The following is a 17,986-nucleotide window of genomic DNA, read 5'->3' as shown; positions in this document are numbered from 1 at the left end:
CCACCGATTTACTCTATTGGCTCCACACACATCCTCAACTGGCACTGCTAAAAGCTAGATGTAATATCACCATACAGATAGGTGCATGTAGTGCTCCGATGCAGTAAGTAACACTTCGCAATACTTAAAACACACTTTTACCAAGTGGGACCCTACAGCACAAGGGGGACCGTTTATCCACATGAACAGTTATCACATGTAAGGAGCCTTGCATCACACGAGACATTTTTAATACACGCTACTTGGCCTTTTAACACACAATTGTGACGCAGGATCATCTTAACTCAGTGACTTACTGTACAACACAGACATTTGCTACACGTCAGGCTCTTTACCACACGGATGGAACTTCATCCTTCTACTGGGAACTTTACCACACTGGCATTTGTCAGCTTTTCGCACACGTGTTTCTTAAACAAGACCTTTACTGGAGGGATTAATCACGTGGCTGTTGGCCCTGCGGGACTTTGATCAAACACGCCATGTAGCATCCATAAAGTTTTTTTTTTAGTGAAACCAGACTTCACATATTCTAAACAGGAAAGGGTCAGCAAGAATATTTACAATAATATTTGTCAGCTTCTGTATTACAATATTGAAAACATACCTCACTATCCCTGAATATGAGATGAAAACACATTTAAAATTTGGAGGAGTCTGCTGGGGCCCCTGTCTCTAACTTGGCTGAGGAGGGCATGAAAGAGCTGAAACTGGATCATAAAATCGAAATCTGTTCTGAACAGGGTCCCACAAAATAAGTTTGGCCCAGGGACCACAAAATCCTTATAATGTTTCTGATCTGTCCTTCCTAAAACTCAAGCCTTCTCCTGTCATTTGTACAAGTATTTTTTTTGATAAACAAGTTTTATTGTTTTAAACAGCACAATAACAAAAACAGTCTGGTATTCCGAATCGGTATCACACAGCAAAGCATTAGGAAGCACCCCCCGCCCCCCCCGCCCCCAGAATCCTCCCCCCAGCCCCCACACCACCCCGTTAAGGTATGTTGCCTAGCCATTTCCCCCAAACCTTTCGGTATTTCTTGGGGCATCCTCGTGCCTGATAGAGAGTACGTTCCTGCGCCGCGCACCAGTCCACCCCAGCGCCCCATTTGGCCACACTTGGCGGCAGCGGCTGCTTCCATGCCGCAGCAATGTCGCGCTTGGCCACCATCAAGGCCGTCATGAGAAACAGTTGCTCTGAGCGCGAGCCATCTAAGCCATCCGTGATGCCCAGCAGCGAGTGTCTTGGATCATGGGGCACCTCCCACCCCAGGACCTCCGTAAGTTCGGTCTCAATGCCCCTCCAGAACCCCTCCAGGGCCGGGCAGGACCACACCATATGCAGGAAGTCTGCCGGGTCGGAACCACATCGGGGGCAGGCCGCATCCCCGGAGAGGCCCGCACGGTGAAGGCGAGCTGGTGTGAGGTACGCCGCGTGGAGATAATAGATTTGGATGAGTCGCAGCTTAGCGGAAGCCGTCACCAACCGGGGGGCCATAAGGGCGTCCCGCCAGTCGGCCTCGTCCAGGGGACCCACCCATCCCTCCCAGCGCTCCTTAAGACCCGCAAGGGATGTAGGGGTGCAGTTAATGAGGGAGCGGTAGATCCTGGAGATGCCCCCCCTCCCCAGGTTGCCCAGCAGAACCTGAGCCTCCGGAGGGCTGTGATCCGGCAGCCGGACGTCCAGTGGCGTGTAGGTGCGTATGGCGTGGCGCAGCTGGAGGTAGCGGTAAAATTGGGAGGAGTGAAGGGAAAAACGCGCTTGCAGCTCCGAAAAGGAACACATCCGCCCTCCCCGCCAGACGTCCCCCAGCTGGGATATGCCGATAAGATCCCATGATTTGAAGCCTTCCAGCGTTGTGACCTCCCGCAACCACGTCCCGTGCCACAGGGGAGTGACCCGGGTCAACCGTCCCGTCCATCGGGTGAGGCGGAGCGCCGCTCTCCAGGACAGGAACACAGCCCTGGTGATGTCCGGGCAAGAAGCAGGGATGGGGGCGCCGTACAGGCGGTCTTGGATGTCGGAGAAGCCCAAGCCGTGAAGTTCCACCCTGTAGGCCGGGTCGGACCAACCCCCTCCATACCAGTCGTGAATGACCAGTAGGCGGGTGGCCATGTAGTAGAGGTAAAGATCAGACATGCCCAGGCCCCCGTCAAAGGTGGGAATACGGCACGTCGACAGAGCCAGCCGCCGCCTCCCATCGCCCCAGAGAAATCTCGTCGCCATCCCGTCGAGCTCGCGGAACCACGGGCGCGGAAAGGAGAGGGGAGTGTTTTGCAAGACATACAGAAACCGGGGAAGGATCATCATTTTGTAGAGGGCGACCCTTCCCAGCGGGTTGAGGGGCAGCTGCTGCCACCGCGCCAGATCGACCTTGGCTCTCTTGACCAGGGGGGAGACGTTGAGCGCCCAGCTTAGCTCCGGGAGGAGAGAGACCCAAATGCCCAGGTACTGAAATGTTAAGCGACGCAGAGGGATGGTCTCCTGCCAGTCAAAGCATTCCCTGGAGGGGTGCAACGGTACCAGGACCGACTTCCGTGGGTTGAGGGAGAGACCCGACGCCCGGCCGAAGCGGCTCAGGATGGATAGTGCGCGCGGTCCGGAGCTCGCTGGGTCCCCCAGGTAGAGGAGGACATCATCCGCATAGAGGGCGATTTTGTCGGCTTCCAAGCCGGGCCACTCCCACCCCCGAAGGAGGGGATCGGATCTAATCAAGGCGGCCAGAGGCTCCATCGCCAGGGCGAAGAGAAGGGGCGACAATGGGCAACCCTGCCTCGTCCCCCGGCCAATCCGGAAGGGCCTTGACAACGCACCATTGACCAGCACTCTGGCACGGGGCCGGGCATAGAGGACTCGCACCATCCCCAGGAACCGGGGGCCAAAGCCCATACGGGACAGGACATCGAAGAGGTAGGCCCACCCCACCGAATCGAAAGCCTTCTCGAAGTCAACGAGGAGGAGGGCGAGGTACGGGGTCAGTCGATGGCGATGGGCCAAGGCCACATGGAGACGGCGCAGACAGTGGCGCGTGCCCCGAGCGGGCATGAAGCCACATTGATCCGGGTGGACCAAGGTCGACAACATGGGCTTAAGTCGTTGGGCCAGAACCGCCGCATAGAGTTTCACGTCAGTATTGATGAGCGAAATTGGGCGATAGGCCGCTCTATCAGCGGGCGGCGGCGTGGATTTGGGCAAAACCACAATCGTGGCCAGGTCGGATTCCAGGGGGAAGAAACCCCTCTCAAGCGCCTCCGCATAGTGGGCTCTAAGCCGCGGGACCAGGGTGTCCTTGTAAGCCGCAAAGAATTCCTGGGGAAAACCGTCCGGTCCCGGTGTCTTCCCCGTTGACGTACGCCCGATTGCCTCCCCGATCTCCTCGGCGGAGATGGGCGCCTCCAGGCTCTCCATTTCGTCCGGCCGAAGCCGGGCCAGGCAGGCGCTCCCGGACGCGAGCAGGGCGTCCAGAGAAAGGTCCGGCGCACGCGCTCGGTAGAGCTGGGAGTAGAACTGGGCAAATGCCTCCGCCATAGCCACGGAGGAGGACTGGAGCACCCCCGAAGAGTCGGCAATCGCCGGAATGATGCGCGACGCCCTGGGGTAAGTGGCCAGGCGGTGCAATAGTGCGCCGTTCTTGTCACCCCAGCCGTAGACCCTCGCTACCGAGGACTGCCAAAGAAGCTTGGCCGCCTCTAGGGACCGCTGACAAATCTCCTGACGAAGGAGCCGCAACTGTCGGTCCACCGCCGGGTCGTCATGCTCGGAGAGCGACTGCTCCAGCCGCAACGCCCGGGCCTCGCAGGCAGTGAGCTGCTGCAGCTGTGTCTGGCGGTGCCGCACCACCTGTGCCTTGGCCGCCCCCCTGATGGTTGCCTTGCAAGCCTCCCAGAGGGTGCCTGCAGACGAGACAGAGCCCTCATTGGCACCATAGTAATGAGCGAGCTCAGTGCCGACCGTCTCGCGCACTGTCTTGTCCTGGAGGAACCAGGCGTTGAACCTCCACACCGGCCTGGCCGCGTGAGGCGGGGGGCCCAGACCCAGGAGGACTGGCGAGTGGTCCGAGATGCCCCTGGGAAGGATGCGGACATCCTGGACACTTCCGCACTCGGTGGGGGGGACAAAAACCATATCAATACGAGCGTGAGAGTGGTGAGCGGCTGAAGTGTGGGTGTATTGACGGTCGTGAGGATGCCAAAGCCTCCAGGCGTCGCAGAGGCCCTGGGCCTCCGCCCAGCCCGCCAGCTGTCTCGCTCGCGCGGCACGGGAGTCCGAAATCGGTCCCGACGAATCCAGCTGTGGGGCCAAGACCGCATTAAAATCGCCCCCAAGCACGACAGTGCCCACGGGGAGAACTTCTAACAACGAGGCGACGTGGGATAAAGCCTGCGACAGTCCCGAGGGGGGCACATAGAGTGAAAGGAAGCTGACCGGGCGACCCTCCAGCGTACCACAAATGGCAATCCCGATTCCCAGGGGCGCACGGGCCACCCTCTGAAGGACGAAGGGGAAGGAACGACGCAGCAGGACCGCCACCCCGCGGGAACCACGGGAGAACCCCGAGTGCCACACCCGGTCGTAGCCATAGCGCGCCAAGAAAGGACATTTTTCCCCAAGGAGATGGGTCTCCTGAAGGAGGAGGACGTCGGCCCCAACGCGCTGAGCATATTTAAGGACCGCCGTGCGCTTATGCCTATCCAGCAGGCCGTTCACATTCCAGGACAGGACGTGCAGCTGTGCCCTGGGGGTCACGTCAGCCATGGATGCGACGGGTACATCGGGACATAGCAGGGTCGGAGCCACCCCAGGGGTGTCGGGAGGACATCATGTCGTACTGATGCGCCGGGAGGAGAGGAGGATCGCCCAGGACCCGCGGGGAAAGCAGGGGGCAGGCAACAGGGGACCAGGAGCGCCCGGCCAGGAGCGGGCGGCAGCAGACTGTGGGCAGGAGCCAGCGCGGAGCGCAGCAATGACGCCCGCGGGAGGAAGCCAAGGGGCGCCAGGACGGGAGCGAGCAGCAACAGGCCGCGTGCGTGGGCAAGCGCTGGGCTTTGCAGTAACGCTTGCAGGAAGCTGCGATACGGCGCGCCCATGGAAGACCAGACATGAACGAAAAGGACCACCCCCCCGAGGAGGAGTATCCAACAAAACATCCAACAAAACCCACCCCTTAACCCCCAACCCCCCACCCTACACTTCGGGAACTGAAGCATCTGTCGCCCTAACATCAACAACTATTACAGAAGCCCCAAGCGAGCGCTCGGGTGTCAAGAGCGTGGTGGACCCCTCCAGAAGTACGGATGCAAGTGTTCCGGCCTAGACTACTACTCATGGGCGGAGATCCGCTGAGTCCAGGACCGTGGCGGCGGCCCCAGCCGCGGGACCGGGCCACCAGAGCTGCTACCAAGATGGAAGACCACCCCAAGTCAAATGACCGGGCTGCGGGAGAGATCAGAAAGGTCCACAGGCGCGATGAGGGGGGTCAGGGACGGGTCTGGCGGTCGCGGCGACCGGCTCCGGAGGCCCCCAGCCGCCTGAGTAGATGTCCCGGATGAGGCAGACGATTCCCTCGGCATCCTGCCCGACCTGCTCGTGGACCGAGGCCCAGCCGTCAACCCCCCCCGGGGCCGCCGGGACTGTGTGCGTCTTCTACGGCGTGGGCGAGGAGGCCTGGTTGTGTCCAGATCCGTAGGCCTCCGGGCCGGGGACGCTCGCCCAGATTGTTGCAAGGGGCGCTCCTCAGTGAGCCAAGTCCATGCCGCCCGAGGAGTGTCGAAAAACAAGGTCTTAGCCTGGAAGACCACACGGAGGCGGGCCGGGAACTGAAGTTGGTATCTAAGACCCAAGGAGCGCATCTTATGCTTCACCTCCAGATATGATCGGCGTTGCTCTTGAACCTCCCGAGTGTAGTCGGGGAAAACCATGATGGTATGGTTATTGAAGGACAAAGGAGACTGCGCCCGCGCCTCCTTCAGAATGGCATCCCTGTCCCTGAAGTTGAGGATCCGCAGGATGAAGGGGCGCGGTGGGGCCCCCACCGGAGGTTTGGCGGCCAACGACCGGTGCGCTCTTTCCACCACGAACCAGGTGGACAGGCTGGCCGCGGGCATCCAGGACTTAAACCATTTCTCAAGAAAGTCATCGGTGCGGCCAGATTCCACCCCCTCCGGAAAGCCCACCAGGCGGAGGTTGTTGCGGCGGGCCCGGTTTTCAGCATCTTCTGCCCGCCGATGCAGTTCCTTGGAGTGGGTCGTGAGCTCCCGGACCTGATCTTGGAGCTGCCGGATGTCGTCCTCCGCGGTCGAAATGCGGGATTCCGTCTCGGTGATGCGGGCCGTGGCATTGCGAAGATCCTGTCGGAGGAGCGCCACGTCCACCTTCACCTCCCCGACCATCCCCTCCAAGGACGTGCGGGAGGCGGTGATGGCCTGCAGAATGGTGGCAAGGTCCGTGCCAGGAGTCGGCGCCGCCTCCCCCCCAGCTCCGGGGGGCTCAGAGGTCGTGAAGCGGTCAATCTTGGTCTGGTGGGGTGCAGCCGCCGACTTGGCACCCCGTTCCTTGCCCATGACTGCCTTCAGGGCGCGTGCGCCGGTGCTCAGGCGCCGCGTGGCTCGCCGTCCCAGTGTCCCCACTGCCAGCCGGTGCGGATTCGGGAGATAGGGGTGGTGCCCTCACCCCGGTATGACGGGCCGCCGGGGGTGCCGCCGCCCCGCGAGAGGCGGTCCAGTGTGGTAGAGTCTCTCCGCTGCTCCAGGTACAGGGCCCGCGACCAATCAGGCCCCCGCAGCGGCCTCTCGGGCGTATTCCGGCGGCGCTCCCCGCCGCGATCGGCAAAGGAACCTCTCCCCGAGGAGGGGGGGGGAGAACAGGGGGCCCCTCTCCGTCCAGCGGGCGACGAGGGAGGGGAGCGCGCGGATCCCAGTGTGGCGATGGGCCCCCGCCGCCAACCGCCGACGCCGGCACCTGTCGTGGGCACCGTCGCGTTGTTCGCACCAGTTCTCGGCCACCACCAGGAAGGAGTCCAAGCCCTCGCGCAGGTGCGCGTCTCTCACCTCTGATCGGCGTTGTCTCGGGGTCCTTGCAGGTCCCAGGCGTCCCGCGGGCACAGCGTACACCTCTCCACACCGGGAGCGGGTAGTGGGTGGGGGGGGGCCCGGCCGCACCAATCCAGCATAACCTCCCCGTCAAATCGCCGCCTCAGGCACCAGAGCGCGACACCACTCCTGTGTGGGGCCCACCACAGGCCCCGAGGGGGGGGCCCAGCCTCCACGAGGGCGCCCTGCCAGCAGCCAATCCACCAAACGTGTAGGGCAGTGGGGCAAGGGGGGGGAAGAAGGAAGCAGTCCCCCGCGGCACGCCCCGGACCATAGGCCAGAGCAGATCAGTGCGGCGGATGGTGGCAATCCGGTAGATGGGCCCCGTCTCACGAGCTCCTAGCATCCGGGCCGGTCCGCCCGGCGATCAGGGCCCTGCGGCCGGGGGGGTCTGGGGAGGCGTCCGGGACCCGTCGCCCCTCCCGCAGCGCTCCGCAGGCCAAGGTGTTCCCCCGCGGGTCTCCCCCGCCGCCACACAACTGACACCAGATTGCGGCCTGCGCCCCTCGTGTGGCGCCGCGGGCGCTCGTAGCGGGCGCCGCCGGTCGAAGAACCGGCCGAGTGCACGTCCCTGCAGCGGTGCCGCATCCAGCTGGCAGAACTCAGTCCCCGCGGCACCAAAGCGTCCCAAAATTGCAGCGGGGGTGGGGCAGCAGCTCCTCCGCAAGCGTCAGGAAGCGGAGCGCGCCCAGGCCATCAGCAACGGAGGATGAGCGGATGCGAGGGGTCAGGCATCGCGGAGCTCTACCTCGGCGCGGCCATCTTGGCTAGCGCCACCTAGCGCTCTCCATTTGTACAAGTATTAAGTGTGAGCAGTGCTTAATTTGTAAAATATTAAATACAGGTGCTCAACTATTTTTAGAAGGCTGCACCCACTTCCCTGACCCGACCCACTTCCTCCACCCACTTAATCTATTGGCTTCACCCACATCCTCAACCGGCACTGCTGCAAGCCAGATTTAATACCCAATCTGAACTTCAACAAGGGGGCCTTCCTCAAGTAAGGCTTTGATGGGAGGTTGAGGGAGGACGAGGTGAGTTAGTGAGAAGTGCACTCAGTAGTTCTAATCTGAGATAATTTGGACCGGAGGAAAAATAGGAGTTATATGCCACTGGCAGTAAGACCAGAGATATGTAATGGGGTGTGTAAGAGTATGGAGAGAACTTTTTGAAGGTGATAGTTCCTGAGAGAGGATTTTTGTTTTCTTTCTTTGCAGTTTTATATAGCGCGACCTCAACTCGAAAGTATTCGAGCGCTTTAGATGAGTACCAGCAGTTACATTACACAAGGCAGGCCTAGCTTCAGAAGGTAGCGCTGATTGCTATCTCAAGGAGATGAGTGCAACGCATGGGAGGGAATGCAAGTGGAGTTTGAAAATGAGTGGATGGGGATCTCAAGTACCAGAAGACTAGCACTGGTGGCAAGGGTTCATTTAGTGGACCATGGACAGACGCAAAATGGTGGCTGAAGTGAAGCAGCATGACAGTAGCAAGTAGTGGGTGTTCGACAGTCCCTATCCCAAAGGACTGTAAGAGAGCCAATGATGAAAAGGTATGGTTTTAGGTCAGGATTACAAGCTATCCCGTATCCCCACTTGAAAGGTCTATCTCTTTGTTTTCCTGAATATCAGCACTTCATGTGGGTTTCCGTTGAGTGGCTGCTCAATAAACATTATTGTTCCCCATGAGTTTACATCTCAATTTAGGATATATCCGGGCCTCATCCCATCACGGGTTAGGCAGGAAAATTGTCAGAATGTTTTGCGAGCTGTCAAAAAAGAGAGTGCTTGGAAAGATTTACACCACTGAGAAACGAAAGTTAAATGTTAACCTGTACATAGGGAGTCTCTCACCACCGAGGAGAGTGAACAATGTGGAGATTGTGTGGGGAGTCTCTCAGCAGCGAGGAGGGAGTGATAAAGGTGAAAGGCTGTCAAGCTATGTCTTCCTGTACTGAGGAGAAGGCAGCAGGGGTGAAGGGTGCTGTGGTGTCACTGTGCATAAATACATGTCAAGACTCCAGTGAGGAAATGTCTGGGTCTGGAATATCCTGTTAAGTGGCATCGAAAGAACAAATTCATCTTAGGTCTACACGGCACCGGGGGGGGATTAAGTGATTTGCCCAGAATCATATGATGTGTTGAGCCGACACCGAGACTCGGGTTCCCCAGTTCCAAGATCGGCAGATCTTAATCTGGCCATTACGCCACATGCTCTCATTCACTGAAATGGCATGCTGCAAAGGACCCAGTGTAAGAGAAGACATGAGGTCAAGGCAAGAACTAGGAAGCTTGTTTCCGGTCCAGGGAAGGCATGGCTTGGCAGTTCGGGCTGGACTGTTCCCATGAGGCACAGGGTCAGACTGATTTGCATATGGCTATGTCTGAACTGGGGTGGCAGAGTGGGCTAAAGAACGGTGATGGATCAAACCCAAATCTATTGACTGGGTGTGAGTGTTTGATTGGTTCTGATGCTCCGTCCATCACCACCCCCTTTTGTAAGAACTTAATTAGGTCAGGTCAAAGCGGTGCTGAGTATCTGTTATGATGGTTATTTTTCTCTCCAATGTTAGATCATTACTTACTGTGCCGCCTTAATTAATCTGAGGCCTGCTTCTGCAGTGCTCGAGTCAAGAGTCCGAAAAGCTGCTTGCTTCTTCTATGAAATCACTGGCTAGCGGCTGTCCAGCATGCTGGGGCGAAGGGGCAGGCGAAAAGTGGGGACACTAATCTCTACATTGGTCCCACTCTGAGCCAATGAGAGACGGGCTAATAACAATCTGTCTGCAAGCAGTGAACAGTTATTGATACTAGCGCTGCGCTATCTACTATGATTGATGGACGTGTCACCTGTTACGCTGAGGATAGGGACCCAGCCCAGGTAGTTTCTGGCGGTATGTGTGAGCCAGTGGTGCCTCATGAAGGCAGGCAGCGGCAGTGTGTCGACAAATTTAAACAAGCATTGGCATAGCCAATAGGTCTCGCTTTTGGGACCTTATAAGTGTTTAGTTATGCAACTGTTGCATGGCTAAACACTTATAAGGCCCCACAGGCGAGACCTATTGGCTATGCCAATGCTTGTTTTATCCTTTCTTAGCGTTGGACTGTCCCTTTCAGCAGCATGACACTGAAAGATGGACCAATCTGAAAGGGCCAGTTTGTGGCCTGTTTTTTTGTTGTTGTCCTGTCACGGTCCTCAGGACCAGAAAAAAGCAGCCCATACATTAGCACTTTCACGCTGGCCCATTCTTTGTTAGAAATCCAGGGACAAGCTTAACAAAACCCACCTGCAGACACTTAACAGGATCAAGAACGGAAAAGGTTTCACTACTGAATCCTGATTTCCTGTGTCAAGTGCCTCACAATGGAGGCCCTATAGAACCCTCTCCTAATTCTGCTGGCCAAAGCTAAGATGCTAGAACTACATTTTGCTAAGAAACATTTCTCCTATCAGTCTATGCAGTGGAGAGGTTTGCAATGATCTTCTAAGAGAAAGGCGAAACCTGCAAACTTAATGTTCACCACAGACATCTATGGTAGCAATATCACAGCACTGCAGGCATGAGGTAATGTATTCCACATGCTCAAAAAGCTTGCCAACATCTGTATCTTATTGTTAGGGCTTACAGTTTTGTGATTTTTTGTTTTACATTTCTGTGTATTTATCCAGCCTTAATTTATGTTTAGTCTGTAAATGAAGCAGCGGTGGGTATATTTCCATATTTATTTAACTAATATGTTTATATTCACATTTGAATGTTTTTAATTATATACAGTACTATACTGTCATCTGAAAATATTTGCATTATAGAACAGCATAATCAGCTGTATATCTGTACTTAGCTAAGCCTCATTTTGAAATATTCTTTCTTTAAAAACAAAAAAACCCTACCGGTCAATCTGCATACCTACTAATCTAGCATTTGTGATTGACAATAGTGAGAATCATACAAGGATAACCCACTTTTCGTATTAAAAAATAAATACAGACCGGAAAATAGATATTTGTCTTTCTCTATTTATCTCTGAATATCAGTAAAACAAAAAGTTGAGAGCCCTAGTAATTGTACATGTCTGCAGTGTTTATGCTTTCAAATTACCAGGACCATACCTGTTCTAAATTAAGAAAGTTTGATGATAATAGGATTGTGCTTACTAAAATATGACATGTTCATCGTGCTGTAGGAGCTGAAGAATATGTATGCAAATATCAGCATGTCTAGTAGAACTACACTAAAGAAATGCAATTAAATATTGATCAGAATTTAGATTCCCTATCATTAGCCTCCAGGTCAATGGAAGCAAAAGGACATTTTACAATTAAATAAAATAATAATGTCTATTTTCACTGAGATCTCAAGCCATGCAAATAAAAGGAGAGCAAGTTGATAGCTACTGGTGTAATACTTACACTAAGGAAACAAAGTATATTTTCACATGTTTATCTACAGTCTTGATGTAATTTTGACAGTGACAGAAGATTGCATACTCCACCACCATCAGAATAGAGGACGGGAAGAGCCTCACGAGAACATCAGAGCGGCCGCGAAAGTGAAACTAAACGCGGTAAAGCGCGACGCGCGCGCCCGCGCACATGCACTGTAGATCTAGGCTGGCCTGGTAGCACTTTTTGCAGCCCTCACAAAATGTCTCGCCAGACCAGCGCATGGGCTGGGTCAGGCGAGACCTAAAATGGTTTCCGCACACACAGGAGTCGGACGACCAAATCCAGCCCAATCAATCAGTGACCCGTCAGTGGTGATTTTTCCAGCACAGATGAGAAAAAATATCACCCATTTGTGTGGAAATCGTATAACTGGCAGGGAACACCGATTACCCAGGGATGGGTTTACTGTGTGGCGATATCGGCTCTTCACCGTGTGACAGCGTGAAGTGCCGATATATCACGTGACACACTTTGCCACCAAACCATGTGAGTTGGTAGGTGTGTCATAGATCCAGCCCTGAGAAATAAGTGCAGGTGCTAAGCACTGGCACAAATTAAGCACTGCTCCAGGGACACACTGAAAGTGCATGATTGCAAATGCAGTGCAACATCGGTGACCTTCATACAGTCTGTTTGCCCTGCTGTATCAGCACTGTGGGAGTGGTGTTGCCTCCTTTGAATTGGGTCAGGTCACACAGCAAATTAGAAAAGGCCCCTCTGAATCACTCTGGAGTGGAAAGGGCTGCACAAGCATCTGTAGTGCCATCTATAACACAAAAGCGGCACAAGGGGCAAACAGAGGAGTCCAAACAACTGCAGCACCCATGTGGTACCCTCTGCAATATAGCTCCTAGTAGAAATTTTTCAGGCATGGTAAATTTGACGGATAGTCTGCTGCAATGATAATCATGTTATCATGGCTTCTGTGGGCTATGGACTTCAAAATGTCAGAGTAGTCAAATGCAAAGCAAAGGTTGAAAAGCATAAATGTAAGTGCAGTTTCCCCAAATGGTGAGAGGGGAGGAAGATTATTGTGTAAGGGGGCTGCAGGGGTGTAGAGCAAGTTTAGTCTTTGTGGTGTGCGTAAGCAGGACAGGGGCTACGTTTGTGAGACACCCTAAAGCCTTTTTACCTACCAGAAAGCTTGGTGATAGTAGTCAGCCTTCACAGCTTTGCCCTTCGCTGGCACGACTCCTTTAGTGATTCTTCAAACACGTTTTGCACCCTGCTATCCCATACCTGTAATTATTAAAAAACACAACACTTCTTCAAAATAACGTAATCTTCTCTTGGATAATTAAATCTAAAATAGGACTGCTGTCCACATGAGCCTTACGCAGCGACTACCGCACAAAGGAGCAGGTGTTTACTCCACAAATGCCATTCACAAATACCCAATATGTAGGTCTTGGTGTCAAGGCCCCATATTTCTGCTCTATAGACCATAAAAATGTGGACTATTATGGCAAGTAGCACCTTATCAATATGTTGAGAAAATGTGTTGCCAAGATTACAGTCAAACTTGCTTCGGCTTTAGCTTTTGTGGCACTTATATGAGGTTTCCAGGATAACTTTTTGTACAGTTGAACTTCAAGATATGGGTAAACATTATGCTCCTTCAGGCTATCTTAGTGTAGGCATGACTATCTCAGTTTGCTCCTTCTTGGGTACATGATGATTGCTATGACTTATGGTCTGGTGGTACAGTTAAGTTGTTCACCATGCAGTAGCATCTTATGGCCTAGAGTTGAACTTGAAAAGGAAGCTTCATTCTTGTCATCAGAATGGAATCTTCTGCACATAGTAAGAGGGACACTGGGGGACCACCCATCACTGGAAAATCCTTTGAAGCATTCAAGACTAGGGTATTTATGTCAGTGCCGTAAAGTAAGAAAAGACGTGGCACTAAAAGGAAGCATTGTTTTACGCCTTTTGTGTGAAAATGTTTGGCTCAGCTTTCCTTCCTGAGTGATCTTCACTGTACGGAGGTCCCTCACAACTAACAAGACTTTCTCATCCATGTTTCGTTTTCTCTAATTTTTTCACTGAACTTGCTTACAGACCAGATCAAAAGTGGATATAAAAGAAGGGTATCTGTATGTCGTTGCTATATCGGTGAAGGAAATTCAGCAGATTAAAATCCTGGTCTTCGTGGTAAAGGCCAACTTGTAAAGAAATAAGGATTCTTGCCTTTTATAGTTTGCCATACAATACATTTTACTATCCATATTTATTGGTTGATGGGCTCCGACTATATTTGTTGGTCCTTTTTTGCTTAGCAGAACAACAATACTATTCAGCCTAGATCCAGGGAAAGTAATTGAAGAAGGAAAATGATTAAAGCACTGAAAAGAACTAGAAATCACCAGATGAAATAAATATGTTAGAATGATGTGTTTTATCAGTGTGAGCTACAGCACAGTGGTGTGAGCGCATTCACTTGTTAGTAACCTAGTAGCCAGTGTGGTGTTCTTGTGTGTTAATTAATGAAAGGTAGGATGCGTACCTCAGAAAGCACAAGAAAGGCAGAAATGTGTAGCATTCACTTTAAACGAATCAATGGGAATGTTGCAGGTAGTTGTTTTATTCAGAATTGTAACTAGAAAACAAAGAGCTCACCCTAATACTAGGATAGCTCAGAAACTACTATGCACACTGAAAGGAAAACTCTTAATGGGCTAAATAGATTAGTAAAATCGCAAAAATCCCAAGTGAGAGGCTATTTTCGGCACACTGCTGAAAAAAGAAACACACTGTAATAAAAACATGGAAGTTCACTTATTTGCTTAACTGCCTATCATATTTTCCATATTACTACCCAGTCTCGATAATCCAGCCAAGCATTTCAATCAGGAAGTAACAAAGGCATCAGAGCTTTCAAAAAACTAGCGATTGCTTCCTCTCATTACAGGCAATAGCGCCAGAAACATATGCTCTTAACACTCACCTCCTACTCAAAGTGGTCATCAAAGGGCTCTATAAAATGTTAAACCACCACAGGATGCACTGAACCTCCGACAAACCACTTCTGCCTAAGGCAGAATTTCTTGGATATTGTGAAGATACAATGTCCTCTCTCTTGTTAGAAACTCCTCCATAGCAGATGTGTCCCCTGCTGTACCTTCACAGGAAGAGGCCCACATGCACCAACAACCACTAGGCTGCCTCCTGACGACGCTTAGGCCGCTGCTACGCCTTTCCCTATGCTTTGCTTTTGCTGATGTTGTGCCCAACATGCATGCGTCTAGACGTCCAGTTGCATAACATGGGATCCATCTGCCCTAGCGCAAACAAGACAAGCATTTGCAATGCAATAGGTCTCGCATTTACGCGAGTTTGAGCTATTGGCATTGTAAATAACAATGCCTTTTATTTATGTTTTAAAAACAGAAACAAAAATAAAAGGCATTGTCATTTACAATGTCAATAGCTCAAACTCACGTAAATGCGAGACCTATTGCATTGCAAATGCTTGTTTTAGTTAGGGGTTAGGGTGTTAGGCCTAAGGGCAATGGGGGGTTCGGGGTAGTTATAGGGACAGCGTGGGGTGTGAGGGGGTTGGGTAGTGTATTTAAAGGAGCAGAGTTTTAGGCCTCAGGGCAGGGGAATGGGTAGTTGAGGTTGTTTTTAGGGCTTAGGGGCTAGCGGAGTCGTTTTTAGGGCTTAGGGGTGGGCGGGGTAGTTTTTAGGGCTATGGGAGGTCGGCATAGGTTTTTAAATTAGGGGTTAAGGTTTTAGGCCTGAGGGCAGTGGAAGGGGTTGGTGTAGTTTTAGGGACAGCGCGGTGAGTAGGAGGGGATCGGAGGAAGGTTTTGGGCCTCAGGACAGGGGGGCAGGTAGGGAGTTTGTAGGGCGGGGGAGGGGTTCAGAGAAGTGGCGACTTTAGCCACACATACCCCTTTACCATTCATGGCTTTACCATGAAATTGTGTGATAAAGGCATGCATGGTAAAGGAATGTGTCTTTAGGACGCATTTGGGGTTCGAGCTGCGTTGTAGAGGCACATGTGATTAAGCCATGCGTGCCTCTATCATACAATCTCTGCAGCACACATAGCAAGAGGAATACATCTCTCCCAATGGTTTTTGTGCAGGAAGGTGCCCCTCCCTGCACAAAAACAATCCTGCCTGCAATGGAGGCACCCTGGTGCAAGGGTGCTTAGGTTGGAACTAGGCAACAAATTAATCAGCGCAGGGGTAAAGAACAGGAATGCACCTTGTTTCATAAATACGGTGCATTCCACCCGTTTCACATTGGCGTAGGACAGCGCAGCAAGAAAACTTGATGTGCTGCCCTACGCCAATTCCTCGTAAATGAGGCCCATTGTTCGGGGGGGGGGGGGGGGGCGGGGGGGAAATAAACACAAGCACTGAAAATGCAATAGGTCTCGCCTTCGTTTATGTTAAAGCAAGTGTAGAGAGTGGTAGTGAGAGAGGTGGAGAGGTAGAGAGTAGTAGTATAGAGTGAGTATTTGAGAGTGAGTAGTAGAGATTGAGTATTAGAGTAGCAGAAAGTGAGTATTAGAGTAATAGAGAGTGGATAGTAGAAATTGAATTGCAGAGAGTATTAGAGAGTTAGTAGAGAGTAGGAGAGAGTGAGTAATAGAGAGTGAGTAGTACAGTGGATAGCATAGAGTAATAGTGATTGAGTAGTAGAAAGTGAGTAGTAGTTAGTAGTAGAGTGAGTAGTAGAGAATGAGTAGTAGAAAGTAGAGAGTGAGTAGTAGAGAGTGAGTAGATAGCAGTAGAGGGTGGTTGAGAGTGATTAGAGAGTAGTAGAGAAGTAGAGTGAGTAGTAGAGAGTAGTATAGAGTGAGTATTAGAGAGTGATTAGTAGTGATTGAGTAGTAGAGAGTAGTAGAGTGAGTTGCATAGAATGAGTAGTATAGATGAGTAAAGAGTGAGAAGAGGGTAGAGAGTAGTTGAGGTGAGTAGTAGAGGTGAGTAGTAGAGAGTCTGTAGTAGAGTGAGTAGTAGAGTAAAGAGTAGAGAATAGAGAGTAGAGAATAGAGAGTAGTAGAGAGTGAGTAGTAGAGAGTGAGTAGTAGAGAGTGAGTAGTAGAGAGTGAGTAGTAGAGAGTGACTAGTAGGGAGTAAAGAGTGAGTAGTATAGAGTATTAGAGAGTGAGTAGTAGAGAATGAGTTTCAGAGAGTAGTGTGTGTAGTAGAGAGTAGTAGAGAGCGAGTAGTATTGAATGAGTAGCAATTAATAACAGCAAGCTGCGTACTGAAAGCGGCATTTTAATATAAGAACAGCGTAGTGACACCTTCAAAGCTCCCGTTGCTCTAACTGCAAGCTGCGTACTGAAAGCGGCATTTTAATATAAGAACAGCGTAGTGACACCTTCAAAGCTTCCGTTGCAAGCATTACCTTTAGCTGCGCACTGAAAGCGGTATTATAATAAGAAGGAACGGCAATTAATAAAAGCTCAAACACTCATCTGGATCCCTTAAGCAAGACGTGGTGCCACTGCACCTGCTGTACGTGTGACTGCACTTTGGTACGGCTGACTTTAGAGCAGTCTGTGGCCGCTGTGCTGCTGCTAGGCCATCGCTCAAGCAAGACGCGGTGACACTGCACCTGCTGCACGTCTGACTGCACTTTGGTACGGCTGACTTTAGAGCAGTCTGTGGCCGCTGTGCTGCTGCTAGGCCATCGCTCAAGCAAGACGCGGTGCCACTGCACCTGCTGCACATCTGACTGCACTCTGATAGGGCTGAAAGCGGATTGTAAAATAAGAAGGAACGGCAATTAATAACGGCAAGCTGCGTACTGAAAGCGGCATTTTTAAATAAGAAAGAGTTTTAAAGGAAGAAGGAACGGCAATTAACAGCAAGCTGCGTACTGAAAGCGGCATTTTAATATAAGAACAGCATAGTGACACCTTCAAAGTTTCCGTTGCCAAAACAGCAAGCTGCGCACTGAAAGCTGCATTTTAATAGAAGAACAGCATAGTGACACCTTCAAAGCTTCCGTTGCAAGCATTACCTTTAGCTGCGCACTGAAAGCGGTATTATAATAAGAAGGAACGGCAATTAATAAAAGCTCAAACACTCATCTGGATCCCTTAAGCAAGACGTGGTGCCACTGCACCTGCTGTACGTGTGACTGCACTTTGGTACGGCTGACTTTAGAGCAGTCTGTGGCCGCTGTGCTGCTGCTAGGCCATCGCTCAAGCAAGACGCGGTGACACTGCACCTGCTGCACGTCTGACTGCACTTTGGTACGGCTGACTTTAGAGCAGTCTGTGGCCGCTGTGCTGCTGCTAGGCCATCGCTCAAGCAAGACTCGGTGTCACTGCACATCTGACTGCACTCTGATAGGGCTGAAAGCGGATTGTAAAATAAGAAGGAACGGCAATTAATAACGGCAAGCTGCGTACTGAAAGCGGCATTTTTAAATAAGAAAGAATTTTAAAGGAAGAAGGAACGGCAATTAACAGCAAGCTG

General features: G+C 52.0%; 1 protein-coding gene across 7 annotated transcripts in view; it reads right to left on the bottom strand.

The window, feature by feature from the left end:
- The window catches only part of PMS1 (PMS1 homolog 1, mismatch repair system component), a 903,709-nt gene that overhangs the window by 884,449 nt on the left and 1,274 nt on the right, over positions 1 to 17,986 (bottom strand). For 2 of the 7 annotated variants that reach the window (XM_085648799.1, XM_085648802.1), the window contains exon 2: positions 12,674 to 12,776. The exons of the other annotated variants lie outside the window; for them this stretch is intronic. The gene's annotated coding sequence lies outside the window, so the exon portion shown is untranslated. The remainder of the gene's footprint in view (positions 1 to 12,673; positions 12,777 to 17,986) is intronic. 7 annotated transcript variants of the gene reach the window in all.

Source organism: Triturus cristatus, chromosome 3_2, assembly GCF_964204655.1.
Source record: "Triturus cristatus chromosome 3_2, aTriCri1.1, whole genome shotgun sequence".
Taxonomy (NCBI): domain Eukaryota; kingdom Metazoa; phylum Chordata; class Amphibia; order Caudata; family Salamandridae; genus Triturus; species Triturus cristatus.
The sequence above is the reverse complement of the archived record's forward strand: the minus strand, read 5'-3'. Positions and strand labels throughout refer to the sequence as shown.